Here is a 15104-nt window from a genome sequence, read left to right as displayed (position 1 = left end):
GGGAGCCGAACCCTCGGCAGGAGCACCTCTGCGCTTCCCAAGCGGCGCACTGTAGCAGTGCGCCACTGGGCCAGCCCCAATGTGAGCAATTTTAAAGGCAAACTTGGTTCTCTTCCTGAGACGAATTCATTGATTCACCCATTCAGCTGGTGAGTCATTTGCCAAACGTTTGTGTGCCTCTGATGGGTCTGGAGTATAGATGACGGGCACAAAGATGACAAGGTGCAGCCTTCAGTGGATGGGCAGATGGATGAGTGCTTGTCCCAACTGCTTGTTCCTGTCCTGGCTGATCTGAACATAGGGGTCATTTCCTTTGGAGTAACCTTGAGGTGGCCACATCCTCTTGGCTTGTGATGAGGTTCCCGATTCGTGTTCCTGACTTTAGAATGAAGTTTGGAGACTTGACATTAAGTCTCTAAGTACTGAGGGTTATTGTGGGTGGGTACAGAGAAAGGTGTGGGAGTGGAGCCTGATCCAGGCCCCAACTGGAAAGTCAGTTTGCCCCAAGTGACACCCTGTGTTGCCCAGCCTGAGCAGAGTGGCTGCTGCTGATGACCCAGAGAAAGAAGGTGCGGTGGGGATCTGCCCAGGCCCACTCCTGGATGGCCTGAGTTGCGGCAGTGTCCAGGGACAGACGGTGTTTGGCAGTGTGGGCCCCTCACCCACTGTCTCTGGACATGCTGCCTTTGAAGTGGGAGGGTGGCCTGGTCATGTGGTAGCACTGAACTGGAATGTTCCCAAATGATGCTCAAGGAAAGCTTTAGGAAAGGAGCCTGCTTTGCAAGTGAAATGACACTGGCTGCTGTTTGACCACAGTCATGTGCTGGCTGATTCCTCATTGTGCCATCTGCTGGCCGACTCATCCATCTTCACCTTTAATTCAAGGTGGTTGGTGAACAGAGGCTTTAACAGAGCAGCTTTCAGGGCAGAAAGTTACATGTGGTGCTTGGGGGTGGGGGGTGAGTGTGAAAATGAGGTACTCAGACTAAGTGTTGATACCCTGTTAAATATTTCTTCTCTCCTTTCCCTCCTCTAACCATTCCTGCTTTCTCTGTCTTTCCCAAGATTAGAAATATATATAACGATGGATGTTAAAACAGATTCCTAGTGCTTACTACCGTGAAAACACTGCAACACAGTTCCCAGTTTCATTGCAAGGCCTGTGCGGTGGGCCCAGGGGTTGACATGGGAGCCTGTTGTTTGCATGCAGTGGGTCCATGTAGCTCACACGCTGGAGCAATGCTTACAGGCACAGAGGGACTAGATGGCTGTGTGTGGCGGTGAGGTTGTGTAAAGGTGAGGGCCAGAGTCTGGGCTTTGGTGTCTAGCAGACCTGGGTTTGAATGTTAGCTCTTCCTCTTGCTGTGTGACCTTGACAGTTGCTCCTCTCTCTGTGTCTCCCTCTCCTCTCGTAAACCAGGTGGCACAAATGTCACTTGCTTCAGAGATGTTGTCAGCATACATCCTTGCACTTTTTTTTCTTTCTTGCTGGGATTCAGATTCCCAGTTTTTGCTTCTACATTTGCAGGTTGTGGATTATTCCAGCAACACTGGAGGAAGATTTTCCTTGGTTCCTGAGCTTTGTGAGTTTCATATTATTTCCAGCAGTATTTAAGGGACTGTAATGTGATCTTGGCAGAGTCCCTTATGCTCTTTGGAGGATCTCATTTGTGCTATCTAGAAAATCAGCTGGTTGGTCTAAAAGTTTTCAAACCTTTGTGGCCATGGAATGACTTGGTCGGTCTGGAGGTTCAGCCCACCAAACAGATCAGTGGCAAGGTGCTGCTCAGCTGTAGTGAGTCACAGTCCCCACACCCCTGCCTCTTCAACCTCTTGGACCATTCCTTGTAGAGGCATATAACATTGTCACAGAGCACAGTTTGAAAACCAGTGGTCTAGGTGCATGGTTGTCAAATTTGGTGCTCTAGCATTTGCTTCAACCATCGAACATAATTTAGAAGACTGAAAAGGAGTAGTAAGTCTATTGTATTTAACCCATATTTCTGCCTTCTGTGTTCTGTATATCATTTTTATATTCCCAGATTACTTCAGTTATTATTTCTTTTCTATTTAGAGAACTTCCTTTTTCTGTTCTTTTAGGCTGGGTCTGCTGGCGACAATTCTTATCTTTCTTTTGTTTTAGAATGGCTTGATTTCCACCTCAGTCTCGAAGCATTTTTGCTCAGGATACAGGATTCTGAATTCATAGTTCTTTTAGCACTTGGAAAAATGTTGTGCCACTTACTTCTGGTCTCCATGGTTTCTGATGAGAAATCCCCTTTCTTCTGAATGTTTTTGCCCCTGTAGATAAGTTGTCATTCCTCTCCCACTGCTTCCATGATTTTTTTCTTTGAGTTTGGTTCTCAGAACTTTAACCATGTACTTTGATGTGAATTCTTTAGGTTTATTCTCTTTGTGGTTTGTTTAGCTTCTTAAATCTATAGACTTATGTTTTTTGCCAGATGTGGGAAATTTTCAGTCATTATTTCTTCGAATGCTTTTTCAGCCCCACTTTCTTCTTCCTCTCCTTCTGGAAATCCTATGTTGCAGATGTTAGATTTTTTTTTTATAGTCTTAAAAGTCCCTGAAGCTCTGTTCATATTTATTTTTTTTTTCCCGGTTTATTTTCTCTCAGTCTTTCAGATTGGGTGATTGGGAGATGTCTGTTGTTCTGTCTTCAAGTTCACTGATCCTTTCCTCTGTCCTCTCCATTCTGCCATTGATCTCATTATTGAGCTTTTTTTTAAAAAATTTATTTCATTTATGGTATTTTTCACTTCTAAAATTTCCCTTTGGTTCATCTTTATGTCTTCTGTTATTTTTACTGAAACTTTCTAGTTTTAGTTTGTTTCAAATGTGTTCTTAATTGCTAAATGAAACATTTTTATGATGGTTGCTTTAAAATTTTTGACAGACAATTCTAACATCTCTGTCATCAGCATTGACATCTACTGATTGTATCAGCACCTCGCTCTAACCAACTGTTAGATGAGTGATTTTTGATTGAATTCTGGACATTTTCCTATTATGTTGTTAGGCTCAAGATCTTATTTAAATTTGTTTTAGCAGTTTAGCTGACATCACTGCTGAAGAGGAAAGGGGAGGAGCACCCATACATTGCTGCCTGGGGAGAATAGTAGTCCATCTTTCCTGTTTGGCCTCCATTGATCCCTGAAATGGGGGGGGCTCCTCGTTACTGCTGGGCAGGGGTAGAACTTTTGGATCTGAGCTGAGCCTGCATTGGCTGGGAGGGTAAGGATGTCTCGTTGCTACCCCCCATGTGGCCTGCACTGACACCTTGGGGAATGGGGACTTATTACTGCCTGGCAGGGATGAAAGTACCTACTCCCTACTTTGCCTTCTCTGATATCACCAAGGTGGGCAAGGGTGTTGTTACAGCATAGTGAGGGGGGTACTCTAAATCCCCCGGTTGGCCTTTGCTGGCATGGATGAAGGTGGGTCAAAGATTTTTCTATGCTATTTGGGTGGAGAAGAGCAGTTTATTGTCTAAATGTTTTCTATCTTGCTAGGCTATAACTTTCCTGATCCTTTGTCTTCCTTCCTTCATTCCTTTCTTCCTTTTTCCTTCTTCCTCCTTTACTTTCCTCCATTCCTCCTCCCTTCCTTCCTTCATTTCTTCCTTCCTTTATTTCTTCCTTTCTCTTACCTCTGCGCCTGTTGGCCTTTCTAGATTACCAGTTTTCCAGCTCCATGTCTTGAATATACTATGAGACAAAATGAAAACTCAAAGAACTTACTACTGTGTTGTTCCTCAGGTCACAAGATCGTTATACTTTATGCTTTCTCTCTGCCTTTCAGTCTTATGTTTGTTTTGTTGAAGGGGTTTTAGTTCACTTAGTCGGGAAAATAGTGAAACCTACATCTACTCCATATTTCTGAAACTGGAAACCTTCTGGGTTCCTTTTTTGATATGAAAAATGTGCATGACAGAGTTTATACATTAAGTATTTCATGTTACGAAAATAACCAAAGACAGCAAAAGTTGCCATGGGTGGATTGAAGAAGGGGTTGAAATACATCTGTATTGTATTCATCACAGCTGCATCTGCTAACAGCTAAAAGAGGATCATGCAGAGTACAGCATGAGACCTCGCTGTGAAGACACCATCTATGGGTGACGTTGGGGCTGTGAATGGTATCCCAGGCTTTGAGGGGTCTGTGGCCTCAAGAACAGTGCTGGATCTTGTTCTGAGTTGACAGTGCTTACCTAAGGAGACCCCAAGTCGAAAGTCACCTCTTACCAATGAATAATCAAGGCACACATCACTCCCATCAAAGGTGCTCAATTCGTGTGGTGAGCACCTTCCATCTGGCTGTCAGTGTCACAGGTTAGGTAGGGATTTTCAGAGAGCTTGGTGGAGCTCAGGGAGTGGGGTGGCTTCCACAGTCCCTCAGTCCCAAGGGCTGGGTGGGGACAGCCCCACCTTCCACATCTCCACTCTCTCCAGGAGTACAAGGCAGCCTTGCCCCCGAGGGCTATGGAATGGGTGGGTGGGTTATGCAGGGGGCTCCCAGGGCACCAACTTGGAGGTTGCACTGCCCCCAGTCTTGCGGGAACCTAAAAAGACTAAAGGGAGGGTCCCAGCAGTGGGAACTCAGGAATCAGCCCCCAGAAGTCTGGCTGGGTGCACACAGATGTCATGAAGGTCCCTCAGCCAGGCTTTCTGAGGCTTCATCGAATATGGGCCCTGGGAACCCGCTGGGATCCCCCAGGATTTGTCTTGAGATGAAGAGGACCAAGAGGCTGATGATCTTGACAGGTGGCTTAGAAAATTCTGGCTTCTGTCCCAGAGGCTGCACAAGGATGTAACAGTGAATAGCACCCCGAGGAATTATGAGGTAGAGGCTGTCAGAACCACCGGAGATGCTCATTCAAGTGCATACTCCAATGCCCAGACCTGTGGGCTTCTGAGATGTGTTACAGGAACTAGATTATACTTATTCTGTGAATCTCCCAACGCTGGACACATGGGAGGTGCTCAGAGGTTCTCGCCCCACCGCAGACTTTACCGACAGGGACCTTACAGGGCAGAGGGTCAGGCCAGAGCTGGACTTACCTCTAACACTGCCACCTGCCCAGCCAGTGCCCTTCCTACCACCCGAGGAGGCAAGGGAACCAAATAGCATCAGTGGTTTCTCAAAGGAAGCAAAACTCTTCCCATCCTTTTCCACCAGGAGGGGGGTGGGACATGAAGCCAAGCAGAGAAGTAGTTTTTCAGAAAGGCAGCAGTGAATAAAGAGGTGTCTGTCAGAGCCAAAAGAGACATTTGCTAAGACAGTCCCGACCCCGGGACGGTATTCCTGTACTTGGGCCCAAAACAAGAGAAACCAGGCTTTGGAAATTGAGCAGTACCAGGGTGAAAGACTTTTCCAACCCACGTGGTCATGTAGCCATTCTCCTTGAAGTACTGGGGGATGGTGGAGAAGTTTCCAGCATGCTCCCTCCAGTAGGAATTGAAGTCATACAGGCGGGTGGTGTCGGGTCTCCTCCCGGTGAGGAAGGACACATGGCTCGGGGCACACACTGCTTGCTGTTAGGGAGCAGAAGCAGAGGTAAATGTCCTGACAGCAGAGCATGTCCGTCATCTCTGAGGTAATCAAGCAACCTCTGAGGTCCTTGGCAAACAGCCAGGCGGCTGAGTCATGCAGATCCCACAGCCAACCAGTGGGATGTGGGCCTCACCCATGTGCCACAGAGAAGTCTTTCCACCAGGTATTTGTACCCTCCTACGTGGTTGTGCCCCATGTGCATAGAGTGGGCAGCGTTCTTGGGGACAGCTCCATGAGGGGCCTCAGGGAGGAGGGCCACCATGGCCAACTGGTTGACGTTTGCCCAGGGCCCAGTCAGCAGACCTGAGGATGGCATTTTGCAGCAGCCCACGCAATCCTTCCTTCTGAGGGAAAGCTGGCCAGGGCTAAACTGAGCACATTAGGGCCAGGGCACACACTCTTCACAAGGATGAGGGGCACCCTTGAAGGCCCAAACTTCCTTGTGAGTGGACAACCGGATTTTCTCAACCTGCATTTGCCAGACTATGTTCCCCTCTAACAAAGAGATACCTGGCACAATCGGCACTAACAATAGCTGAAGGCGACCTCAACCCTCACTGCAGGAGGAGGCACATACTCTCACTTAGGAGTCCCCAGACATAGCTGGGCAAAGGTATTCTGGAAGACTAGGCTGTGGGATGCCAGCTGGTTTGGGGAACTTACTGGTTTGATTATGCAACTTGACATGGTAGGACAAGGATGTGCTCTAGAAAGTATAGAAAATATCTCCCGTAAGAGAGTGAGGGAAATAGAATTGGACAGAAAGTGGAGTTGTACCCTGATACAGTTGAATCAGGGGAGCTCTGCAGTTGGGAAGATTCTCCAGAGATGTCCCAAATAGAGGCTGGGGGCCTGACCTTTGTACTTCCCACCCTTAACTGATCCTTTGACCATTTTTGGGATAGGGACTTAGCTGTGAGTCATTATGAAACAACAGTCCTGTCAGCTGGAGAATGTCAGTTTGTTTATGAGGCAGGGATGTGGGAGGCACCACAGCATTCATTACAGTCTATTCCTTGCAGTGCTCAGATTGACTTGCTTCCCATAGGAAGCTGATCTCATTTGAAAACAACAACTCCAGGATTTGGCCCCTTTTCCTAGGGAAGTTCACATGAGGAAGGGTAGTGGGACAATTTATGATGCCCACTGCTACAGCTGGTTTTGAAGCCACAATTGATACTTATGGTCTCTCTCATCTACAGTGCATTCTAGAGTCCCCTCAGTCTCAGCCAGCACCTTTACTGTTCTTGGTAACTTAGCTGGTAGTGTAACATAGACCTTCATTCCTGAGGGTTCTAAGCCCCTTGCCCCCATGCCCTTCTTAGGCTGTGGAAGCTATCCTTGTTCACCTGTCATAGACACTAGGCAAGGGACTACCAAGAGACATTTAAGTGGATCATCTGCACCAAACATAGCCCTTTATGTTCCCCTGTGTAACAGCAGCCCTGCCTCCTGATGAACAGGACCAATACCCCTGAGAGGATGGTGGCTCTTCCCTGCTGGTGGTCCCAGAGCATGAGAAGACCAAAGCGCCCATGACTTGTAATTCAGTTGTTGGCCATGGCTTGTAGTTCAGTGAGACTTTTATTGTGTCTCTCTGTGAAAGCAATTTTTTTTTTTCTTTTTGTCTTTTTTCGTGACCGGCAACGGGATCGCAACCCTCGGTGTTGCTCCCGCACCTCGCTCAGCCAGTGAGTGGCCAGTCTGTATGTGGGATCCGAACCCTCAGCGGGAGTGCCGCCGCGCTTCCCAAGCAGCGCACTGTAGCACTGCGCCACCGGGCCGGCCCTCTGTGGAAGCATTTTCATTCGTGGACCCAGGATGCCTGGACAGCACTGTGCCATAAGGTAGCCACTAGCCACATGTGGCTAGTGAGTTGTTGAAATGCGGCTGGTACAACTGTGGAACTGAGTTTTTAATTCTATTTTATCTTAATTCATATTTAAATAGCGAAATATGGCTATTGATGACTGTATTAGATAATGCAGTTGTAATCTCACAGAACCCAAAGTTGTGGGGGCAGGAAGCACACATTCCCATGTGGATCACTGGGAGAGATGATAAGTGGGGTCATTCCACCCCTTGGTTCCCTGCTTCCAGACACAAAGTGGCCTACATGGCACTGTGCTTTCTTAGTTGTGAGAAGGGTGAGATGCAATCATTTGTCCCTTACTTTGGAGGGGAAGTCCTAGCGTGCCTCGAACCTCCAGACCCCTGAATACTTCACTGATATAGTAGTCCCCTGAAAGTCTGTAGGGTTTATCTACCACCCTCTGAAGTGCCTTTGTCTTTCTAAGGCTTCTAACATCCCTGCCAGGTCTTGCTCATCTGGTTGTTAACATGATGTCACTGATATAGTGAACTTTGGATCCTGGGTTGGGGGATAATTGTAGTGGCTAATCATATATAGTGCATGAGCTAGAACAGGAAGCATCTACCATTGCTTACATGTGCTAGGAAAGCTATTTCCAATGTACAAACTTCCTGCTAGATTTGCCCAGATCAGGGGGAGGATTTCCAGAGCTCCTGGTTGTTGGAAGTGCTCTACCAGGAGTACGGAAATCTGCAACGACTCACTCTCTTTTCCAGAGGACCCTCACCCTGAGGGATTTAACTGGACCCTGCTAAACATGCTGGGAGACTGTCACTTAAAAAAAGAGCAGTGGCAGCAACATGTGGCTTTCTTGGAGCACACCCACAATGCCCCCAGAAACAAGAACACCGGATTTTTACCTTCCTCTTTTGATGTTTGGCTGCCATTGTTTCTAGTTTGGGGGTTGGAGGTAGAGATGACACATGTGTTGGAAACTTTTGGGGGGGCTGCTAGCCTCAGGGACAAACTGCCAGAATCAAGCCGGGCAACTGTGGCTGGATCAAGGTGGCCAGAGCTACATGATAGAGAGTGAGGATCAGGACATATGAGCTGAGAGCTGGAGGCCCAGCCACTGCCCATGTTAGAGTAGGAGGTCATGAAATAAGGGATCACAGTGGGTGGGACAGGATTAATTAATGGACTCCACAGAAATAACCCATGGCTCTTAAGAGAGCTTAATGGAGAAGCTTTTCCTGGGTACTCAGATACCAAAGAGTTTGGTGGAGGCAGAAAGGACATCTTCCCAAGCAAAAGATTAGAGTAGCTAACTCTGATTCCATGGAGGGTGAGGAGTGTGAGTCCAGTTGTGAATCAGAGTGGGAAGACAGGTGGTGACCAGGGGACAGGGTGATGACCTGCAGTGCTGCAGAACAGGCCTATCTGTAACCTGGTTCTCAGTCCCTGACTCAGGGGAACCACCAAGGACACCATGGAGTGTAAGGAGGGCCAGAAGATCTGAACACCCAATCTCTGTGATAGGGCCCCTGTCCCCTGAACAGGCCTGGGAGAAGGCATATAGAAACACTCCCCGACTCCCTCAACAAACACATCGGCTTCATAACTTACATATTCTCAGCTGGTGGAAACAACCAGGGAAGATAAATACACAGCTGCACTTGCAGCTCTGGTGCCCATGAGGCATTGTGGGTATCCGCTCTGGAGAAATAGCTTGGACAATGTCCTGGCTCCTATTATTAATTTTTTTTTTATCGTGGTAAAATATAAGTAATGTAAAAGTCACCATTTTACCCATTTATAAATGTAGAGTTCAGTGGCATTAAGTACCCTCCTGTTGTGCAACAATTACCACTCCAGCTCCTGTTCTTGGGATAAGAGATCCAAGATAGAAGGTGGTATCTTCTCGAGGACGCAGAGTTTGACTTGCAGGAGGATCATGCAAGGGTCGTATGTGAAGACTTTCTCTGGTGGTTCACTGTATGTTTTCCCCCAACACATTGCTCTCACTTTTATCCAAAAGGTCATGTCCCCTCCTCTAGCTCCCATTGGTTCGGAAACAAGGATTCAGGGAAACTGCAGACCCAACACCAGAATTCCCAGATGCCTGCTTGTGGAATTGTGTGCCTGCAAGAGACTAGGTAAGACTGGGCTGGGGGAAGGGGAGACAGAGGGGTGAGCATCAACCTGACCGGAAGAGAGAAGGTGGTCTGGGGGGCAAGGAGTCCTTGGAATGGGAAGGAGAGGAGAGCTTGACGTGGCAGGCACAGGGGAGCTGAGTGGAGGAGACTCTGAGGATGAGCTTGGACCTATTTGTCTTTCCCCAGCTGGATCATGCCCTGTGGGCATTCTCTTTGGACACCTATAAGCCCCCCGAGAGAATGGCGAAGTCAGACATTACCGCCAACTTGAGGATGGGAGCATGGACTAGACAGAAGCAGCAGAGGATTTCACCTTGAGTGAGGAAGAAGGGTCTTAATGTCATTGTTACAATTCCCTGTTCTTGGTTCCCCATTGCCACTCCTCACCTCAGAACCTGCAAGCCCAATTCTCAAATGATTATTTGTTTCCACATCTTTCTGCAAGGGGTAAGGCTAGAACCTACTTGGAGACTGTGTTTGGCTCATACTGTGCCTCTCCAAACACCATTCTCCTATCAGCCCAGCCACAAGAAGAATTTGACTCCTGTTACTGAGCCTGTCCCTGGGAATTGGGAGACAGGGGCTCTCTGCCAAGCTCTGCCATTAACTGCCTGAGAGACACCAGCTCCCCATCTTTAGGGAGTGCTTGTGAGTGTGGGTGTGGTAGTCTGTGTGGGGGTGGAGGTGGGATGATCTCTGGGGCTGACCTTTTAGGCTTCTCTGTGTCTTTATTGGATTCTTTAGCCACTTGCCTCCTGCTTGCTCCATGAAAGGCAATGGTCTCTGACAGGTGAGATAGAAAAGTGCCCTTATGTTGGAAAGAAAGCAGGTGGAAGATGGGCTCTGCTCCTGTGGGTATGCCTGCTTTCCTGCTGTCCCATCCTCGAGGCTAGCACTATCAGTTCAGATCCACTGTGGGATCATTGGAATAGGAGCTTTAAATATTTGATAAGCTATGAGGTTTCATTCATTGCCTATAAAAGAAAGGGTTGCGCACGTGTGTGCGCGTGTGTGCGTGCGTGCATGTGTGTGCGTGTGTGTGAAAAGCTGCTCAGATAGTAAAGATGGTCAAGCTCCTGTCATCCACAGGGGGAGAAGGGCAGGAAGCACAAGTTTCATCAGTGCTTATAAACCTTAGATTGTTCCTAGGCTTCGTCACTCACTGGATGTATAACTCTAAGCAAGTCCCTTTACCTCTTTGGACCTCAATTTCCTTATCTGGAAGACAGATACAATATTAAAATCTCCCCATCAAGGGGTAATAATATTTTTCAGCCTACCTCATGGAGGTGAGGATGACACAAGATGATTCATGTGAGAGTGATTCGAAAACTGTAAAAGCCCTCTACTTCTAATAGTGGTGAAGATGCATCTCTGTTGTCCCAGGAAGGCCTTGATAAATATGAAAGAGTGTGGGGATGCTGGCCTGAGCCTTAAAGCCAGCAGATGGGAGGTTGGCAGACAGTGAAAAGCATCAAGCTTGGAAAGAAGAAAGAAGTATAATGAGACCTCAGGCCCCCAGTCCCGAAGTTTCTACAGAATGTGGCCTAGTTGGGGACTCAGATTCCATCCATGGATTTTGACCAAAGATGTATAGTGGCCCCTGAGGCCAATGGGGAGAGCTGACTCAGATAAACCAACAGGTTTGAGAATTGGGGGCTGTTTCAGCACCAGGAATCCATAATGTTGGGAACCTCTTCCTTAATCTGTGTAGGGGTTGATGCCAGGCTGCTGCCTAAGGCAGTATAGAGCCACAATCTGTTATCCACAATTCCCTAATCCATAAAGCTGTGGCAACCAAAAGGTTTTTCATAAGCTTGACCTACATTCTTTTAGTAGCAAATTGACATGAAACTATAGATTTTATTTATCCCACTTGGTATTAATATTTATACGTTTCACAGCAGAAATGTCAATGTGTTTGTTACACTTTGCAAGGGTGTTTCTGATGTATGAATATGGTCTCTGCACCCCATCCCCTGTCCGAATTCTGAAAATCATCTGGCCTGAAGGCTCTTGGATGAGGGATTGTGCATGTCTGATACTAACACCAGGAAGAACTGACATTTGGGCCAGGGTTCCTGAATGTGTGCTCTTCAGGCTTCACCTCACAGGGATTCCCTTCCCAAGACAGGCAGGACTGAGGTTGTGCCCCAGTTCAACCTGGGTGTCGGGATACCCCATCCTCCAGCTGAATTGTACCAGGTGTGTGAAATCTCATTTGGTACCATGCACATATCTCCTTGGTGGAAATGGGATGAACATAAGGCAAAAAATAGGAAATGCCCTTGGTGAGTGTGTGTGTACACTAGTCATTTATATCAGTGAAGTCTGCCCATGGAGTCTTGTAGCAGAAGATGCTGCACCCTGTGTAGTCTCCCAGTGCAGTCACACAAATCCTGGGCCCACCCACACAATTCTGGGGTGTTGTCTGATTTAAATCTCTGATTTTGAGATATAGGGACAACACACGAAGCTTGACAACATTAGCTCACCCAGTTTGTACTTTCATGGCATGCTCTTCCTAAGCGTTGAATGGGAAACACAGCAGGAAGAGATGAGCTAAAGGGTGCCGTAGTGTAGTCTGCTCCAAATTACCCTGTGGCGCAGCCCCTTCTGTCCCTGGGAAGCCTTTTGGTTAACTTTTGACAGAATGGAAAGATCCCTGAACGCAGCTTTTCAAGGGAGGTCTTTAATTGTCTCATTTTTCATGGTCTCAGCTTTTCTCCCCATGAGGAGTCTGAAAGGAGATCTTAGTAGGACTAGCAGCTGATTTTAGAGAATGTTAAGTAGGCAAGGTGGTCAGGCAAGACCAGTTAGCTCAAAACGGAAGCAACAACTGCTTCATGCAGCGTAGCTTCATTGCGCTTGTCACTGTCACACGTTCAACCGTCATTTTCTTCATCAAATCAGTATAGATTGCAGAGGGTAAGTGAGGGGGCTTTGCACCCTTGTAACTGGCTTTGGGTCCTGCCTTTGTCATTTACTAGCTGTGTGACCTTAGATAGCTTACCTCCATTTTCTCATCATGTAAAATGAGGATAGTGGAACCCACACCCCAGCGTAAGGATATGCTCTAGCCATAAAGCGCTTCAGGTGGTGGCACACAAGACTCACTCACTTCATATTTGATAGCTAACAGTAATAGCATTGAAACTAATCTGGGCCCTGAATTGTAAAATGCACATTTTCCCTGAGCAGAATTGGGGTTTTCTGCCAGTCCACGATCTGGAAGCTCTCTCTTGCCTGTCCACCCCTGCTTCTCTGCCTCGTGACCTTCCATGTACACTCGTTGCCCATGAGGACATACCATAATCATCCTCATAGCACAAGGCTGAGCAGCCCAGACCAGTGCCCTGGCCTAGGTCTGTTTGTGGTGGTGTGGTTTAGTGGTTAAGAAGCCAGGGTTTAAGTTCCATCTCTTCTGGCTTTAAGACCTTGGACCAGTGACGGCCTTCTCCAAGCCTCAGTTTGCACATCTGTACACTGGAAATAGCAACAGTGCACAGTCCCTGAGGCAGCAGTGAGGATTCAGTGAGTTGAAGTCTGGGATGAATTTGGTCCACAAGGATGTTATAGGAAGGAGAGACCAGAAAGCTGTGTTGTGGTCTTTGCCTCTGTTTGGACCCCACCTTGGTCTGACAATGGTGTGAAAAGTGCTAATGCCATCCTGCCTCCAGCCTGCTTTTGTATCTCTCTAGGAACTTGTTCTTTAAGCAGCTTGTTATTGATGTAGAAAACTTGTTACACAGGAAAGGGAAAACCAGAATTGCCTCGATCATAGTGGTCATGGAAAAGGCTCTCAGAAAAAGGCCCCATGAAGCTCTGGAGCCTGTCTGGGGTCTATCATTCAGTTGAGTGAGCATCACATGAGCACAGGCTGAAGTCTCACATGCCTTGGGCTGTGGCTTCATAACTGAAAATATTTCACTGGCCAAGGTGGCATCTCTGTGAAGTTCACAAGTCATGGTGTGGGGCCCAGGAAAGCCAGCAATTGCTGCAGCTGTGCCTCAGCAGGGCTGTGGTGGAGCAGGCCCAGAAGGCCAGGATCTGGATTCCACAGGCTAGAGTCTGGCCAGGCAGGCAGCACCTGCTACCCAAAGCCCCTGCTTAGTGAGGGCCTACTGGAGGCTGGGAATGGGCCCCTAGGACAGCTGATTGTGGGGTTCACTTTTCCTGATGAGACCTAAGGAATTTTAACAGTGGTCCAGGGTCACACAGTGGAGCTAGGGTTAAAATCAGATCTCTGATTCCAGAGCTCACTCTGCCCCATCATGTGACTGCTCAACCATGATCAATCATAAAGATGAGGACCAGGCAGCCAGCTGGGGGCAAACTGGTGTTTTCTGCCCTGGGTACAAGGTTGGGGATAGGACAGGGGGCTTCAAGACTTTGCTCCTGCCCAGGATTCAGAGGTAACACTTAGGCTGTAAGGTTCAATGGAGAGAAATCCCAGCTATGAGCTCTGAGGACTTTTGAAACTGTTTTATATGTGAATACACACGCCCTTCAGCAAAAATCTCCTGTGACATGCCTTTCTCCCCTGAGGGTTTTTATTGGTCCCTTAATGACTCTTTGAGAAGGTTCCCATACTGATAGACTTTTTAATGATGTTACATAAAATATCATGTCACACCTATTCCACAAGGGATGACATCTGTCACTTCCTAAATGCCACATTTCTTCAAAAAGTAGGCAGATGACAACGTGCAGTACAGAGAGAACTCATGTCTTGATAAAAACAGAATTAATATTCTTGGCAAAGCATGTCCTCCCTTTTAATAATTAGTTTCATGTCATAGAAAAGAAGGCTGATTTTCCTCACCCAGCCAGCAAGGTTGCTCTTCTTTCTACATATTTTGGCATAAACTATTGAGGTTGTGATGGCACTGATCTGATGAGGTGTGTGGTAATCAGATGTGCTTTCTAAGGTCCTTCCTCCTACATTTCTGCTTTTTTTTTTTTTTTTTTTTTTTTTATTTCAGGCTGTCTTTAGCTGTTCCATCTATTGATGCATCCATTCGTGCCTGAGATGTGTCTCCTAGCACACCTCTGCGAGGGGGCTGGCTTTGACTTCAGAAGTTATACTCCTGCCTTGGTGGCAGGAGGGAATGTGCGCAGGCTCACCTATGAAAGAAATGTCTGCTTGCCAGAGCTTGAGAGTGCAGATGTGCAATGCCTGGCTTGCAGGACCATGGGACAGGCCCTAGGTTTATGACTGGCAGGCCTGAGGGACCAGAAGCCACCCCTCATCCAAGCCACATGGAAAAGTCCTGAGCTGTGAGAGCCTGCCTTTATTCCCAAATAGCCGTTGTCATTTCCCTTCCTTGAGCCTCTTTGTAAAGACAGATCTAGGAGATTAAGAGGAAATCCTTCCTAGATCAAAGAGGAACAGAGCAAACAAGGGGGTGACCAAATGTACCCCCTTCATTCAGATGAATGCAATGCAAATGGTAAAAGAGCCAGTCATATCTAACTTGGTGACAGTGCAATACTTCCAAAGATCTGATTTGGAATCTCTGTTTTTTTTTCTTTTTTTTTTTTTTTTTTTGTTTTTTTTTTTT

The 15104-nt window shown here is 47.3% G+C and overlaps 1 protein-coding gene across 1 annotated transcript in view; it reads left to right on the top strand.

The window, feature by feature from the left end:
• Window positions 1-9473: 9473 nt before the first annotated feature.
• Window positions 9474-15104, top strand: part of IDS (iduronate 2-sulfatase) — a 40474-nt gene continuing 34843 nt past the window's right edge. The window contains exon 1 of the mRNA XM_008587932.1: window positions 9474-9540. The gene's annotated coding sequence lies outside the window, so the exon portion shown is untranslated. The remainder of the gene's footprint in view (window positions 9541-15104) is intronic.

The sequence above is a fragment of the Galeopterus variegatus genome, unplaced genomic scaffold (genome assembly GCF_000696425.1).
Source record: "Galeopterus variegatus unplaced genomic scaffold, G_variegatus-3.0.2 Scaffold4600, whole genome shotgun sequence".
NCBI lineage: Eukaryota > Metazoa > Chordata > Mammalia > Dermoptera > Cynocephalidae > Galeopterus > Galeopterus variegatus.
The sequence above is the reverse complement of the archived record's forward strand: the minus strand, read 5'-3'. Positions and strand labels throughout refer to the sequence as shown.